The sequence below is a fragment of the Columba livia genome, chromosome 8, assembly GCF_036013475.1.
Source record: "Columba livia isolate bColLiv1 breed racing homer chromosome 8, bColLiv1.pat.W.v2, whole genome shotgun sequence".
NCBI lineage: Eukaryota > Metazoa > Chordata > Aves > Columbiformes > Columbidae > Columba > Columba livia.
Genome location: NC_088609.1, coordinates 22,430,803 through 22,448,842, shown reverse-complemented (window position 1 = coordinate 22,448,842; position 18,040 = coordinate 22,430,803). Strand labels below are relative to the sequence as shown.

Genomic DNA, 18,040 nt, shown 5'->3' with positions numbered 1-18,040 from the left:
CCAAATCATCCATTTCTCAAACACTTTCTGTTAATATTTCCTGAGTGTTAGCTAGAGACCCAGCTGGTTAATGTAGCAATATTAAAGGCAGGTGGAAGCATTAACAAAAGAGCTGAAAACAACAACAATAGAAACAGTGGAAAAAAGTACAGTTGAGTTTTCAAATCCTTCCTGGTTGATAGAACAGCATGAAAAATTTAGATTTTAAAAATACAAGGCAAATTCCCTGAGATACATAATTTAATACTTATTAATTTAAACCAGTCCAAAGTTCTCAGCTGGAATTTTGCCACCTGATGGTAGTGAACTCTAATAAAGACTCACTGGATTAAGCACATGGATTTTTAATCATGGTATATCTGTATAAATCCACACACTAATTTGTGCCCAACATGCCATACTCATCCTCCAAATCAGGTCCTTTCCCTCTTTTTTTTTTTTTTTTTTTTTTAATATTTTTCACTACCATTAAAAAAAAACTGTTTCCATACAGGGATCTTCCACCATGCTGTCTGCACTTGACAGTGTGCCACCCACACGGTGTTGTACAAGTGATAAGCCTAAAGGATTCATAAGCTCGCTAAACTGCAATTCAGAATATTTTCTATAGCAGATGTTTCTCCTTCCTTCTGCTTTCATATTTAGTAAGATAAAAAAAAATCATGACGGATTGAAATGAAAGATGATAGAAATATAATTGCAGCCAGCTGAAGACTGGAAGGAAAACCTCCATTCAATAACATCTAAATGATCAGCATTCAGGTCTAAGCCCAGATGCTAAGAAATTAGAGCATCTTCTATCTCCAATTTTTACTTCCACTGAAATGATTACAAGGGTCAGGGTTTTTTCTTACAAGTCTTCCCTGTGTGCATTTCTCCAGTGTTTTGATGTGTATATACAACGAGCTTATTGTGTACAGAGCAACTAACTGAAGATGGGCCAACACATGCTGTGTGTGCACGGTAACATGCATGAACATTAGAATGGGTAGGTGAGGACAGTGAGACTCCTGCTGTGCTCTTGAAAGTCCATACAACAACACCTGCTTGAAAGCAATTTGTTCATATTTTTTATTTGATGAATCTTTGGGGTTTTTCCATTGAACTCACAAATGTTCCAAGACTATGATATTTACTGCATGAACTTAAGCGTTCATGAGTAAATATGGTCACAATGCACATATCACTTTGGATACTCAGACTTGACATAAATGCCTCCTTGTTTCGGGAGAAGGCTGCCAGCAAATCAAGCAGAGTCTGTTGCAGACTAAGTTTAAAGTCTACAACTCAAATCCACATTAAAACATATCAGAGTGGGGCTTATATATGTCAACATTTTTCTTTCCCATGTTACATAACTTTGTATGGTTAATGTATTGCTGTATATCAAATTCATGCAATTACGTCACTTTTTTCATTCTAGGTAATATTTTTGCAACAAGTGAAAAGAATTCAGCTAATATTGATGAACATTAAAACCTCTAAAGACAATATGTATAAAATCACTAGAAAAATAAATGTCTCATGGTTAGTGACAGCAGTAACAAGAGAATCTCCCTTTTTAAATTGAGAAAACAAAATACTCCATTCACATTGTAAGGCTAACAGGAAACTAGCTGGTTTTGTTGTTTAAGAGATTGTGCGAATGGTTCAAAGCTGCACCAGGTGAGATTCAGACTTGACATTAGGAAGCATTTCTACGCTGAGAGTATGGTCAAACACTGGAACAGGCTTCCAAGAGAGGTTGTCAGTGTCCCAAACCTGAGAGTCTTTAAGAAACATTTGGACAATTCCCTTAATAACATGCTTTAACCTTTGTCAGCCTTGAAGAGGTCAGGCAGTTGGACTAGGTGACCACTGTACACCCCTTCCAACTTAAATATTCTATTCTATTCCAATTCAAAAGGTCAAAAATCCTCCCGATCTTAGCTAGATCACTAGACTAGTAAAACTAAGATACATCAGCTTGTATAGCCAACTTCACCCAAAGGAATGGTTTCATTTAGCATCAGCCATTGTTACTTTTGCCTTCGCTCCCCAAATGATCAGATACCCATTTGCAGATAGCTCATACAAAACAGTCCTTAGCACAAGCCCAGAGTGAGGCTCAAGTCATAATATGAAAAATTAATCATTCTGCTTTGTGCACTTCCATATGTAATTACAATTACAGACCTGAGCTGAGGGCAGTTACATGAATTAGCTATACATTTATCTCATGCCTTCAGTGTCAGCCTTAATTAAAATAATCCATGAGCACTGACTGCATTTGATTTCAACTGCAAACATACTCTGTTTGGAGACTGACCAAGCCCATTCATGCCAGTGAGCTGGTTACATAATTATCCCGGAACTGTAATAAGAAATGCAAGCTTTAAGTGTAAACAGGACAACAGGCAAGACATCCATTCAACTACATTACCTGTGGTCACTTCAGCTTACACTAAGTGCTTTACCTCTCAAACACACCGCCCTGCCAAACAGATATGATTATTTATTTGCCTAAAATTCTTCAGTGTACACTGTATATCATCTTGCTCATGTGTACAAGCTACTGCACTGATACTATAAAATCCTAGAAACACAAAAAGATAAAATCATAATTATAGAAACAAGTATCCCTCGTAAGTGCATAAATGCAGAAGAATCATCATTTAGTTTCATTCGTGCTTGTATGGATTGGCTATGCAAACACAGGAGTAGATGTTTATTCACAACGGTTCTACACAAGCTGCTGTGAAATAGACTCTAGAGAAAGAGTAGTGAAGCTGAAGTGCTACAAGAAAATCTCAAGTATTGTGTATTTTATGTCTCTGTAGAGCTACCGCATGGTGATGGCTAGTAGAGAACTGCACAGAGCAAACAAATCTCTCCCGAATACTCCCGAATATTTAATCGGAGATATCAGTTGCAGAATTCTTAAGAAATTTGGGTCAATTGTGTTAAATTCATTTATAAAGTAATCTCTGTGAAATGTATTTCAGAACACTCACTCTTCCTGGTTGCCTAAATTAAAAAATAAAATAAAATAAATTTTTTTTTTAAAAACACAACACAACAACAACAAAAAAACAGCACCAAAAAACAGTACTGTGCAAAACTGAGTCTAAAAGCATTATTCACATTAACGGTTTGTACTCTTCTGCTTGGTTGATAAGCACGTGGCTACTCATCAGCTGAAAAGAAACCATTTACCCTACATTTTTTGTTACTTATTTCACATCAGTGAAATAAAATAATGAGATTAATCTGGTGCAATGAAAAACAAAAGCCAAGGAAGCTGTTTAGACTATTAAAATTTTCATAAGTGGGCACAGTTCTTTGTGAGAGTTCGCATTAATCACTGCCAATCTGCTGTTTTTCATTGCTGAGCTTCAATTAGCACCTCAGGAGAGAGCAATTCATTGCCAGGTTTTCATCGGAGGAGACTTCCCTTTCTTTTCTCATGTAACTGTAAAGCTAACCAGGGCACTCATTTCTAGCAGCCTCTACACAGAGCAGACAATGGCCACTAAACTAAACCACGACTTCACTAACAATTATGAATTTAAAAACTCCTCTTACTAGTTTATAAGATAAATAAGAAGCTATTTTATGTCAAATGATTATCACGACAATGGAGTTGAAACCACCCAGCTTCACTACAATATTATTATAATGAAACACAAATCTAGATGCTATACAATTGAAAGAATAGGGATACCATCAGAATAGAAGACTCTGATAGGGTTAAAATATTGCATCATTCTTGTGAAATATTTTAGAGCTTCTCTTGGGATGCATATTTGTGGGCTCTGACTGCTTATATTTGGGATTTTTGTAGATGAAAAAAATCAGCAAGCAATTAGCAAATTCTCATTGCAATTATATGCATGGGAATTTGAGCACAACATTTAGTCAGAAACAGTATCACTTTGTTTCTATCTGCAAAAGCAAAAAAGGGTTTTCTAGAAGGCTGGACGAGCTTGTATAAAAGACCAGCAGCAAAACCAATATTGTTAATTAATACTCTGCTATGAATTTATTTTTCAGAAGACTGTCATTGACATAATCCTCCTCTTACCAAGAAAGAGCTTCAAAGCACAATGAGAAAAAGTAATAAATGAACACGTCCAGAAAAGTGAAATAGTCCATCCTGCTTGTTGTGAAGAAAAATAAGGTTTCTTTTCAGTAGCTATGCAAAAGGATACTACTGAACGTCAAGAAGGAATATTGAAATACCTGAGTATGCCCTGCTCAGGCAGCCATAATGGCGCATCAGTGCTTTTTCTTACAACAATTATTCCCATTAATGTAAAACTAAGCCGTTGAGAGGCAACTAGTACACATCTTCATAACACTACCATAGGTAATAACAGATGAAATGATCATCTGCTGAATCTCTTACCACAGTTAGTGAGACAGAGTCTGGCATTCAGCCTGTAACAGTATGATGTCTCAGAAATCCATACAGGTTTACTCTCTTCAAGACAATATGAAGCACTATAAGTACTCAATCTACTATTGACCGCACCTGTTGGGAAAGGCTCACAACTCTTACTGCTCTCTGCGTTTAGTCCACACCTATAGGAATAGAGCACAACATGCATGGGCAGATCCCAGCATATTTAAGATATTTAATTCCATATCCACTTCATACCACTGTGGGAATCTGAACACATTTGGAACAAGAAGGAAGCATATGGGCTGTTTTTGTTTTGTTCTTTTTTTCCCCAAGAGTATCTCCAAGGGAGAACAGCTTTATGCACACTGCTGTTCAGAACAGTCCATCCCAACACCAAGGGAAGAATTGTATACTGCCATATAGAAAAGATTTCAAATTGAGCCTCTTTTAATGGAAGCAATCTTAATAAATATCAGCCAAGATATCCAAACTGACAAAAGCACAGCCACGAAATTACTGAATTCAACAATATATTTCTTGGAGATTAAAAATTAATTGGCAGATGACAAAGGGGGGGAAAAAAGTAATGTGGCATATTGCATATTTTTATGACAGATGGTTTCAAATGGATTAATGAGGTGAGTGCTGAATTTCTAGGCTGTGCTTAATATTTAACCCCCAGCCAGCAGACACCTCTAGGATTTTTACACCTGAGTGGTAAAGAGACCTACTTTATTGAAGTGTTGGAAACACTGTGCTAATTTGAAGAGTTATCTTCCAAATTAAAAAAAAAAAAAAAAAAATAAAAATAGATATATGAAAGGGAGTGAGGGGGATGGTTGAGTAGAGAGACCTTGTCACAACACTTGTATGGAATTGGAAATTCAATATTTTTTTGCCTCTGAGAAGCTATGATGAGGAGAGACACACAGACTACATGAGCTCATATTATACTATGTCAGTCAAATGAAGAGAAATAAAAGGATCAGTGAGATACATAATTTTCCCCCCTAAACAACTTTAGAATGATAAAAAGTTAACTTTCTGTTAAAAAAAAAAAAAAAAAAGAAAAAACAAAAAGACCCAAACCAAAAGAAATTTCATCTGCAATAATGAATCTTGTCACTGCACTGAGAACATCATAAAAGTTACTTTCTTGACAAAACCAGCAGACATGGCATGTCTTCAATACCCTTCAATATTTCCAAATTTTCACAGTTCATTTGGCTAAGAAGTTACAGGAAAGTATATCACTTCACAGTAGGCAGAACCTTTCAGACACTAAACTGAATCTGAAAAATAGTTGTAAGCAAGACCTAAAGCCAGGGTTTGTGGCTGAAACAATTTGAATCAGATTTATATGTGTCAAGTTGCAGGAAAAACACTTGAAAGTGATTACTAATATTCACTCCCATTTACATTTTGAGCTACTGGAAATGCACTGTACAACAGTATCTACAATAATTCAAATATGTATGAGAGAAAAAAAATGAGAAATCTAAACGTTCTTAGTGTTTGCCATCCTAACAAAAATAATTATTAGGATACTTGATTTCATTATCTTTCTCATGCACTTATTCTTTTCCTGGAATACAGATAAAGTCATTCTGAAGTGACTTACCATCATATTGAACACCCTGCCTTTCTCCAACAAAATGGAAGAAAACAATGCTGGGTCACACACTCTTATACAGTAGCTATTTCCACTGTTCTCTGGTTCACAGAGAGCCTGCTGAGGCCAAAGGTAGCTCCGTGGCATATCCCAATCTTTGAAGTGTGTACGGAGTATTCATTATTTTCTAATAAACTAGGAAGAAAGAGAAAAAAAAAAAAGTTGATTATGAGAATAACAACTTCTTTTGGTTTCAAAATTCTTTAAAAAAAATGAAAACATTTTCACTTTATTTGCTAATAAACCAATAAGAGACTTAAGCTGTGGGAACTGCAGACAGAAAATACAGTCAACTAAACTTTGCCTGTGGAAGGCCAGCTATGAACAGCTGAAACACAAATGCTCATGGAAGGATCTCTGCCTTGGTCATACAATTGCCTTGCTTAAATTAACCTTTATACAGTATATTTGAGAATTAATGACCAACGTGCCACACCCAGCTGCATCGCATTTTACACTGTTCTGATTGCAAATCAACACAGGCTTCAATACCCTCATCACCATCTTGTTCTGTATCTTTGTCTTCAGCGTTGGCTGGGCTATGCACTGTGTGAATCAAATGGCCCTAGCGGTTTTTTCTTGACAGAAAGGAGTAAGAAACTCCTTAACGTTGCATTAATGTTGCCAAGTAATTTGTGACAAACTGAAAGATTGATGCTCTAATTCAAACTGCAGTCCATGTTTCTGTTCACCCCTCTTTACAAATTCTTTATAGGAAGCATTCATTTCCACAAAAGGCTGTCACATAAATAGTTATATAATGTATCACAAAAATTACATAACTGTTGGAGAGGAAAAAAATATACATATATGTAAGGTACATCAACATATACATAAATATATTAAAACATTCATATATGCTTAGATGTTTTATATAAAATATATTTTGATGTAAATAAAATGCAGAATATGCTCATTGATGAATCACAATATCCATAGCATTTGCCAGATTTGCCTGTTGTGCTGTTTCAGTAGGTGGACATTCAAGAGGTAAAATAATCAGCCAAACTGGAATACATGGTGATTATCCAGAATGGTACTTAGAATTCTGCTCTAATAAATGTGACGAAACCCTTAATGACTTCAAGCAGTAAGGGGAGGGGGAATGGAGGGAAGAGAGTTTGAAGCTGTTTTCATTATGAAAACCGACAGCTCTTGGTTCCAATTTCACCCCCAAACTGCCATAGAGATTAACGTTTTTCTTTCAAAGCCACATTTTTATAAGAGATTACATTTTCCTCTGAAAGCAGAAGAGCCTCTTTCAAAGACATTCCCATTTGTTGTTGTCAGATTCTGTCTAACTGGGCTGAGAGCCTACTGTAGCTCTGCAGATCTGTGACCTGCACTTCACTCCCTCCAGGCACTATAAATAATTACCATGGAAACGGCACTGAAGAAGATATCTGCAAGCCAAGAAAATATCTAGAGCCTTTCTATCAGATTTATGTCTTTTTTTTTTCCTCTCCGTTTTCTCAGTTAAACCAACAGTAAATACATTTATTTTGTAAAATACTTTACACACACAACTCAAGTTATAAATTAAATGAAAGATACAGTGGAAATAATCCATAACATGTATGTATGTATCTATAGATTATCTCCACATCCTGCATTCCCATTTGCCCCAAGGAAGACTATATTGCATCTACACTACACTTTTTTCACCTAAGGAAGAATTCTCCCTTAGTCATCAGGGCTGTAGCTCACCACCTGTGGACACATGTGAAAACAAAGCTGAAAGGCTCTGAAAGGCTCTGAAACAGCCTCATCGGACCATGAAGGGAGGTGCTGAACATGGTGGAATGCACTGCAGCCAACCCAAGTGCAAATCTGCAGCCCTGCAGGCCTGGATGTCAATTTATCACGCAGAGAAAACCAGCTGCCATCCCAGCCACTTCAACAATGGAAAGATAATGCTCGTCCTGTGGACACAGTAAAGATCATCTGAAAATCTACCAAACCCTGTTCTCTCAGAATGCCCCCGTTAATGAGAGTCCACGTGTATTGGAGGTGTATAGGACTGCCTCTTTCTCCTCCTGGTCACAGGAATACCATGGCTTTAGGGCCTCCCTATAAACTGTACAGCTGCTTTTATTTTAATTGTCCACAGCAGCTGCAGGTGCCTAGTCCCCAATTATAAAAGTCCTCTTACTCCAAGATCAGTCTATAGATATGAGGAGAAACAGAGATTGCCTTTCTCTCCTTTGGCTGGGTATGTACCAACTGCCAGTAGCTATGAGGACAAAGGAAGAGCGTCAAAGTTTCAGATCCAAACTCAAACACAAGCACCTAAGGAGAAACAACTATAATCACTGCTTTGGTGTTTTCTTTTCAATATAACAGCAGTTGTCACTGAACATAACAATAAATTGAAATAATTATTCTCAGATGCAATATGGGAATTTTTTGGAGCTCCTTCCCCTCCTGTCCCCCTCCCCGTTCCTCCTGTAGGATCTAATTTATCCTCATGTAAGATTTGAGTGCTACCATGAGGTTTGTTTTTTTTTTCATTAAGAACATATCAAATTGCACATAATCTTTTACATTTTGTCTGTATTTTAGTCTCTTTTTATGATCAAAAATATTGCTTTTACATCAGGAAGAATTTGTACAGTTCATAGTAGTATCAACATTAGCATTAAAAAGAAGAACTTAGGCTTCCTCAAGCTGCTGCTCTAAAGCAAAGACTTCCATAAGAAAAGATTGCCTACTAGTACATAAACCATTAGCTGTACTCATCTTTCAAGGCTTCTGTCTGTACTATAAATACAAGAAAAATACTTGAGAAGCAAAGGCTGTCTTGGAACTTTTTGATCAAAAGAAGTTTAGAAAAAATATCAAATAGAAGCTAATTCTTCATAAGAGATATTTGTATTTACATCTATTCCTACAGCTACTGTAATCCAGATTACTGTTCAACTAATGTTTGACAATTTTTAGCTCCAATAGTTAAAAGAACAAGAGTATCAAAATCAAAAAATCTTTTCTTGTTCTCAGGGATATCCTGAGGTTGGCTATTTTTTTTTTAGATTGTTTTCAGATCCCAACTCGACCTGTCAGAATGCACACTGTAACTGCTTCACATACTACCAAAGTATTTAACTTTATGTAAATTACTTCTCTGTACCTTTTCTCACCACTCTAAAATGAGTATCTCATGATAATTACCAATCTTCTTTCACAGAATCATTAAGAAGGTTAATTAATTAATGTTTCTAGCACTCCTGAGATTCACAGATTAAAAAGCAGTATACATATATGAAGGGCTTTGATTCAATTGTGATTATGACAGTGAATTCAAAATTTCTTCAAAGAGAAATTTTACATTGTTACTCTCAGATCCTCTTTTCTTCAGTTCACTATTTTATTTTTTCCTAAAAGCTGTCATTTGCTGCAAAATATCTTAACTGATTGGAAATTCTATATTGTAACTTGCTTTAGAAAAAAAATGTAAATTGCATCCATCACACACTAATCAATTGTGTCTAGGCAAGATAGGTGAGGTTAGCTCATGTTTTTGCAGTCACCCCTGTGCAAAGAGATGGACACAGCACCCTTCACCTCTTCCATTCCTGGAAGCAGCCACATTAGACCAAAAAAAGATGCATAGCAGCATAATTGTTCCTTAACTCCTGACACCAAACACATACCTCATCAGAATCTGTTTACTGGGAACAGCAGCTCACAAAAACATGTATTAAATCTGCCTGATCTTCCTGCCGCTGTAGTTATGTACTTTGACATTCAGCCCCTAGTTTCTGCTATCAATCATTTTGAATTAACAACAAAAGTGTAAGAAATTATTTTATAACATATGGTCCAGACAATTTTTAAAAATCAAGAATATGTGGACTGAGAAACAGGAAAAGAAAAAAAAAAAAGAAAACAAATTCAACTCTACTATAATGTTTATATCAAATGTATGCTGGTTTCCTTCTGGCAGCTTTCAGCAAAAGACCGTTCTTTCATTCACTTAAAGTTATTAACTGAATGTTCCTGAAAGACCTCCATTTAGTGTCTGTAGCAATTATCTAATAGGAAATCTTATAAAGTACAGTAACGTAAATAATTTCCAGATTCACTTTCAGAATTTAAGATCATGACATTTAATCCACCAGAGATTGCAGATTGTTATTAAAAATAGATGCCTTGTTTTAACTTTCTGAATATCTGATTATTAGAAAATAAGCTTAAATAGCTTAATATTCTGATATGAAATTAAAACCAAGATATTACCTTTATAAAATGCAGGTTTGGTCACAGAAACACACACCTTCAGGAAATACACCCACTTGTGACAATAGCATACATGATTTTAGTATTCTCTTGATTTTTATTTACCACTGACTCTGAGGTAGGTTCTGACCTCTGTTATATCTACTGTAGCTGTATAGATTTATTTCAATAACCTGAATCTGATTTTAGCTTTATAATTCAGTTTAGACTTACTTTTATTATTTAAGCATGCTTTAGCCATATTGATATATTTTACCATCACACAGTAGAACTGTGTTTGCCTTGTATGTAAGCAGTTGTGAGTTCATATGCTACCTGTTTTAACTTATCACCTGATGTGGAAATACAGATCAATTAGATATACCAGCGTCTTCCATCTCGTCCTGAGCGGCACCACTGTGAACCCCATGCTACCACAGGCAGAGCATTGTCCAGTTCAGCCTGGGGCAGCCCAAGGGAGGAAGATGAGACATAAGGCATTGGCAAAACAGAACCATCTCTGCAGATGCTTTAAAAACATTCAGTTTTCTGCCAAATGTTTTTAGATGAAAACTTTCTGACTTTGTGTTTCAGCCAGCGGTGAAACTCGCAAACACAAAGCCACTTTCTGAATTGTTCTACTGAGGAAAAAAATAGTAAAAGCATTGTTTCTGGCTTCCACTTCATGTGCCTATTTATATCGCTGATGTTAGTGCATACTAATATGCTGGAGGAAATTTTTCCCTGTAGTGCTTTTTCAGTTTGCCTTACACAGACCCTCCTCTGTTCCTTGCTAACTCATTCCCTTTGAGATAAAGTAGTCAGAGATTCCCGTACCACCTCTTCATTTTGGCCCTTTTAAGTTGCTGCAGCAGCAGAAATTTTTAAGTTTTTACTTCGACTAACCAGTGGGGAAAGCTTAAAACATGAAACAAACGGAACTATATGCAAAAATTATGGGAAATAAAAAGAATCTTAATACATGTTTTTATTCTCTTTGCGGGGGGGCTGACTCACGACATTGACGTGAATGAGGCCAGTAATAATAGTAAAATATTTAATTTTCACACTGTTTATAGGACCAGACCAGAGCTGTTTGATACAAGTTACTGCTTCTCTGCACTTAAATACATAAGATTTCTGAAGAAGCTTTAGCACAGTTGTACAAAAATTGCTTAAAGCACTTGACAGATGTAAAAAATAAAATATATAATTACAAGTAATTTCTAGATGCATAAATTATTTTTAGATCTTTATTAGATTTTATAGAATTTTATATATTATTATAGTAATATGTGACTACGTTACACATGTCAATACTTTGTATGTTTATATTAAAATATAGTATCTATTTGTGACTATTTAAGGGAAAGTAACCATAACTTTGAAGAGTATCTTAGATTCCATATAAATGTATAGACAATGATTAAAGATGGTATCATAGTTACCCAAGTGTTACAGTCACACTATTTACGTTACAGTGAAAATATAGGAATACAAACCTTCACCTCCACAGCACTGATATAGAAGGCATAGGCTGACTTAACAGACCCTTTCAATACCCACAAGAGGGTTCTTGAGAAGATAAAGCTTTTTACAGAGATACCTGGTAGGAGAATAAGAGACAACAGACATGAACTAAAATGGGAGGTTCTGACTTGACATAAGGAAAATAGTTTTTGACAGTGACAGGACACTAAATCAGTGAAAGAGGTTGCCCAGGTAGCCCAGGAAGTCTTCACACCTGCAGTTTTTCAAAACCTTGAGACACCTACTTTACCCTCAGCACAGACCCTGCTCTGAGAAGCGGGTTGGACTGCATCCCAGCTCCCATCCAGCCTGCATGAATCTGTGAGTCTGTGACATGTCTGTGTAAAAGCCAAACGTATAATTTCTTACTCATATAGATCCTGAAGCATTCCAGACTCTGGGTTTTTTTTTTTTTTTCCTATAATTCTGATTTTTGACATGAGAAAGAAATCACATGCATATGGGAGAAACATACTCGAAGACTCTGGCTGCTTTGGGAGAGAACTGGCACATGATCACAATCATGTAGTTGCAACAGAATTGCTGCTTGACTCCTGTGCTGTGGTCACTTCCTGTAAATGCATTCTTCAGTACAACCTAACACCACCCAAAAGCAGCAGTTTAAGCTTTGACAGTCCAGAGGACTGTGCTGAGATTCACAGTTTCAATTCAGAAGTGGTGGGCAAGGAACAGTATATGCCAGGTATATGCCATGCAGTTATTTACACCTCCGAGCATTCAGACCTTCCACATCTGTATTTATTCTAGCTACCTGTTTGACATAGTTGACCTACCTGAATAACTTATTTCTCAAGACAAATGCAATAATGAAGCTTAAAGTTTAAATGAACAACAAAAGCTCCAGAGATACTCAAGTTAGTAGAGTCTTTAATTACAGATCGTAAAGAGAACCTCATTCTTTTAAGTTGGGGAGCCTTGATTTTTTGGTAACTGCTGAAACACATTACTTAAGCCTGGGAGATCCTTCAGCAAAGCCAAGTGTACTGTCAATTTCAAGCTGTTTTTTCACTGCCAGGGCATTCCTATATAATGAATGAAAACCCTTACCATGGTTTCTGATGCCTGGCAATTTCTGCCTCTGGTTACATACATGTAAAATCATGGTTGTGAGCAACCCACAGGTAACAGCTGCAGGTTGCATACCTCAGCTGTAGATTTGGAGTGGCCTGGGAACTAGTTGCTACTTTTCTATTCTCAGATGATTCATCACCTTTTACAGGCATTAACTTCTGTAGTGTAATTACTAAAAAAGTCTTTCACAATCTTGCTCAGAGATGAGAGCTCAAATCATCTGGGATTAGTCTATAATTAATTATGAACAGCATTCCTTACAAGCACATCCACTTTTGTGAACAAACCCAGTTTATTCAAGAGTTTTTGCTCCTCACAGCTCTTTGACTTATGGTTGGGCTAAACAGGCTTCAGTCAGTGATCCCCTTCCATCATTGCACAAGTGGGTCACTGCAATATCTTAGAAAGTAGGCTGCCTTCTGCATTATTCCTAGACACAAGAAACACTTAAGACATCAGAGTTCTCCTGTAATTGGTCGTGGCATAAGCCTCAGGGTCCTGCTATGTGGTTTTTACAAAGTACAACATAATGCTACAGTCTTGAATTGTAGTGTCTAGGGTTCTCTCCCAACTGTGTTTAAGAAAAATAATAGTTAAATGCTGCAGATGGGACTTAAAACACCGCTGCTTTTTACAAGATGCGAAACATACAGATTACATACCTTTATGTAGCTTAAAAATGCTCCTCTAAATACATCATAGGACTTCTGTTTGTGAGAACATACGGTATCTTAGAAGCAGCAGTACCTATATATTCACTGAAGCAGAAGCCAAGCACTGTTTACATAACCCCTCCCTCTCCACCCCCCATCCCCCCAATAAATAAATAAATAAATAAAGCTTTTACTCAGAGAGTCATACAGCTGCAGAGATTGTGCTTTTGCAGAAATTGAAGCCTGGGGAGGGGGCGGGGGCGAATTAAATGAAACGCGGGGCTATTGGGTTCTAATGCTCCTTAATTTTTGTCTCGTCCTGCCCCCTGGTGGGAGCACAACCCACGGGTCTGTCGGTTTCACAAAGGCATCTTTATACGATGCAGCTCCAAATTACACCGCATTTCTTATATAGTTATTTGTGAAAAAGAATGTGTATAAATTAACACAGGAAGGATTTAATGAAACAATAAGAGAAATAAAAATATTATTATCTGATAAAAGACTGTATGTTGATATATCTAAAAATTAACAAAGCACCTGAAGAATTTCCACAATGTTGCAACAAATATCCTTTCTATTCTAGACAGGTATTTAATAGCCACAATTAATGAGAATAGATGGTCAATACATATATAAACATACCATTTCCATTATTTAATGGGGTTTTAGTAAGAGCTCAGGATATAGCACCATCTACAGCATGAAAGTTCACTTATTTACAGATTACATAAGTTCCTTTTTTTCTTTCTAGAAGGATCAACAAAGATGACAATACAGACCTGCTGTGGATTACAGTTTAGTAAGGCTGAAAATGTACTTTAGATCTAAGAGGTGGGAAGGACAAAAGCAGAACCAAAGCCCTAAAAAGATGTTAACACTTGTCATCCATTTAACTGCTGCAATTCTGCTCTCACTTAATGATTTCCTCTAAGAAGTACAAAATAAGGTACTACCAGCACAGATAAATGCTAATTTCAACTTCTTCAGCACATTCAGCCATGTCTAGATTGTTTTTGACACATCTGCATTGCAACCTCAATTACTCCATCCCATTTCAGCTCAAAATAATTCTGTATATTCATGAACTCCCTCAGGCAGCCAGGTTGCCCACTAGCACTTCAGCTTTCTCTTGCCATGAACTCTTGGTGCTAGAGACTTTAATGGCTGCAGGCAGCACATTCTGCTCTTGCCTATACCAGAGCTGTAGTAGAGATGGGAAAAATCATTCAGCCCTCTGACTACATTGACAGTTTGACTGTGAAAACACCAGCACTGCAGTGTCTGAATACACCAGAGCCTCTGACGCAATGTTTGCAAGGGTTCACTGTTGCAACAATAATGACAAGACCAAGATGTGACATGGGAGTACACTCACCTCCCCACACTCCAGGAATTACCACAGGCCTCTTGATAAACCAGGACACTCTCAGCAGCAGTCAGAGCTCTGTCCACCTCACTTTTTCAGGTGCATCTGCCTTCACCATCCATCCAAAAATCAAAAGGATTCTTACACCATTCCTTCGTTTCTTGTTGCAGAGAGCAAGAGTTTCTTTTTAACATGTAGATATACATAAGCTGATAAAATAGCTCAATCCTGTTCTTACCCAGACAATAGCAAGCAGAAGTAGCTGTAGAGGCATATGTAAAAACAAAACATTAGAATACCAGACAATATCAGAAACCAGAATAGAGGCTTTATGATTTCCATATACATTGTGACCTGGATTCTCAGCTGGTACAGAGCAGTATAGTTTCCACTGCCTTCAACTTAACTGCTTTGCACTCACCAAGAATCCAGCCATGTGTGACAGCTTTAAGCAAAGGGAGATTAGACATTTTATTGCAGTTACATAACAATTTGCCTAAATTGTGAATTTACAAGTCGCATTCAGACTGCTCTGCGTGTGAAAACGCCCCAGGCTACGTGACGCAGAATTGCACAATGTCCCCAACTGATCAAAAACCTGGTAAGAAAGGGTAGGTTGCAGATGAAGATGGGCTGCCAGCTGCAGACTAAAACCAGAATACTTAGAGAACAATTTCTTATATACTGTGTATTACCACAGGACAAGCTTTTCTCCATTTATCCACCCAACCTAGATTAATTTGTACTCAGGTATTTAGGGATTATAGGTGTTTATTAATGCCAGGTACTGGCATACATAGGATTGTGTTTTCAGGGCTGTTTGATGGCTTATTTTAATAATGCTCTAGCCACACAATTAAAACCTGATGAGATCTCATTTTGGTTAAGTTCAGTTAAATTGCCAAGGGTACAAATAGGTGCTATAAAGTCTAATTAAAAAAAAAAAAAAAAAAATCTCACTCTTTTCACATTGAAACACAGAAAGGATTCTGGTTTATCTCCAGTGACTGTAATTGATTTAGTCTCTAATTCAGAAAAAATTCTATTCTAAATAATTCAGATGGGGACCTGATTCTGCAATCCCTGTGTGCCTGTGTGTGTTAAACAGGATATACTCAGGTGAATAGCAACGTTAATTTTAATATTCTAACTGTGCACAGGAAATGAATAAATAAATAAGTAGGAAGCTTGGCAAGGTGAAAAAAGTATCTTATTTTTGTGGTACTTTTGATTATAAAACATTACCGTGCTTAAGGAGCTGCAGAACAGAAGAAATTGCCACCTAGCAAGGTCTAGAGCTTCAAGAATTCTTTGTGTAACACCTTCTCATTTTACCTGCTCTGATGCTCCAAAGTTTTTTGCCTCAAAGCCCAAACATATTTTGGAGCCAACCAAGGGAGGTGGCAAATGCTTCGGACACAGCTCCCAGGCATGCCGTTTCACATCTCTGGGCTGCTGTCCAGGAGAGATGACTATAGCCTCACAGTTTCCCTTAACCCTTAATTGAGGAAGAAGGAAATAAACCTGAAGTAGGCAGCTATTTCAGTGATCCTGTAAGAAGTGTAATTCTATAGAAAATATTATTTCTATATTATTACTAAATGGCTTCCATATAGCCATTAAGTGTCTGAGCATATTGTCCAGAAAGATATGCTGTTTGGCAGTCTCAGTCATCACTGTGATGCCCAGGATGCAGCCAGTGTAAGTTACCTGACCTCACAGAAAGGTTCTAAGATACTCAAAGGAAAGCAAAAAAGTACATGTCACCCAAAAAAAACCAAACCCTACATTTCTCAGCAGTCTTAATTACAGCATAAATCATCATTATGCCTCTGTGTGTATGTGTGCAAGACAGTACCAGTTGTGCAGACAAATAACAGAAAAATAAATTCCAGTTGTGCAAATTGCAAAAATCCATTTGCTTTCACATTCTGTAAAGCTGCACCAGATACAACATGTTGTACTGCACCAAGTATATTGCAAATATTTGTTTTCACTATAAAAAGAAACAAACTGTAACTGGTTAAATATCACTGCCTTTGGAAAAGAAAACAGAATAAGAGGAGACAGAGAGAGCTACATGTGCTCAGCCCCGTGACCAGAGGCTCTAAGTAAGGAAGCACCTTGCTTTGAGCTCAGGGTTCTGCTTTGCTGTCTCATGGGCACTGTGGTGCGTGCCCAGGTTCCCGCTCACTGCAGCCTGGCAGGCACCATAACGCACCCTCTGGAGAAACTCCCATTTTGTTACAATGCCTCGTGAGGATGGTCAGGGTTACCAGCTCTTCAGACTGCACTCAAGTGCTTTAAGTACTACAGTCAAAGTGTGAACGATCCAGTCAGAGAATCGAATATTAATACTTGTATATTTTCTGTCTCCTAAGCAACCACTCTTCTTTCTTGTTTCACAACACAAATTAAAAAATTAAGGCAAAAGTAGACATTATTATTTGTCTCAGAAAGATATGTGCTCTCCCCTACCAGAAATATTTTTTTGCCGTGGTTTGTCATCAGCAAATGCTAGAAAGACACTCGCGATCGCTTCACTCAAGATGTGAGGGAACCTGCTGGCTTGTGTTAGGGAGGGCTCATGGAATTCACATCATAGATCCCGCTCCAGCACCTCATGCTGACCCTCCTGCTCCCACCTGGCAAGTCACAAGGCTTTCCCTCACACTTTTTCCCTTACTCCTCACCATCTTCATGGCATTTTGCCCTTTCTTAAACAGGCTTTCACAGAGGCACCACCAGCTTGGCGCAGGGCTGTGCTGTGGGGCCGGTGAAGCTGGCAGGAACTGGCGGGAACCGACGGGAACCGGCTGTGCCCGGCGCAGGGCAGCCCCTCGCCACAGACACCCACTGCAGGCACACCCTGTGAAGAGGAAACTCAGGACAAAGGGCATTTTCCAGGATCCAATGGAGTGAAACTCACACCACTCTAAAAATAACAGTAGTTTGCTGGTTTTCCTTGATGAAAAGCGCTATTTTTCCCCACTCGCAGAAGCGACTTCTTTTCAGCAATTTTCTGAAATTCGTGTGATCCCTCACGGTCCGAGCAAGTTGAAATTGAATTCTCCTTAGTGAAATGAGTCATTGCAATCTTCCACTCATGTCCGTAATCACATCCA

The 18,040-nt window shown here is 37.6% G+C and overlaps 1 long non-coding RNA gene across 1 annotated transcript in view; it reads right to left on the bottom strand.

Annotated features, from left to right (window-relative positions):
• Positions 1-18,040, bottom strand: part of LOC135580127 (uncharacterized) — a 106,128-nt gene that overhangs the window by 53,758 nt on the left and 34,330 nt on the right. The window contains exons 4-5 of the long non-coding RNA XR_010474361.1: positions 14,925-15,177; positions 6,006-6,191 (exon numbers count right to left, since the gene is read on the bottom strand). This is a non-coding gene — a long non-coding RNA (uncharacterized LOC135580127). The remainder of the gene's footprint in view (positions 1-6,005; positions 6,192-14,924; positions 15,178-18,040) is intronic.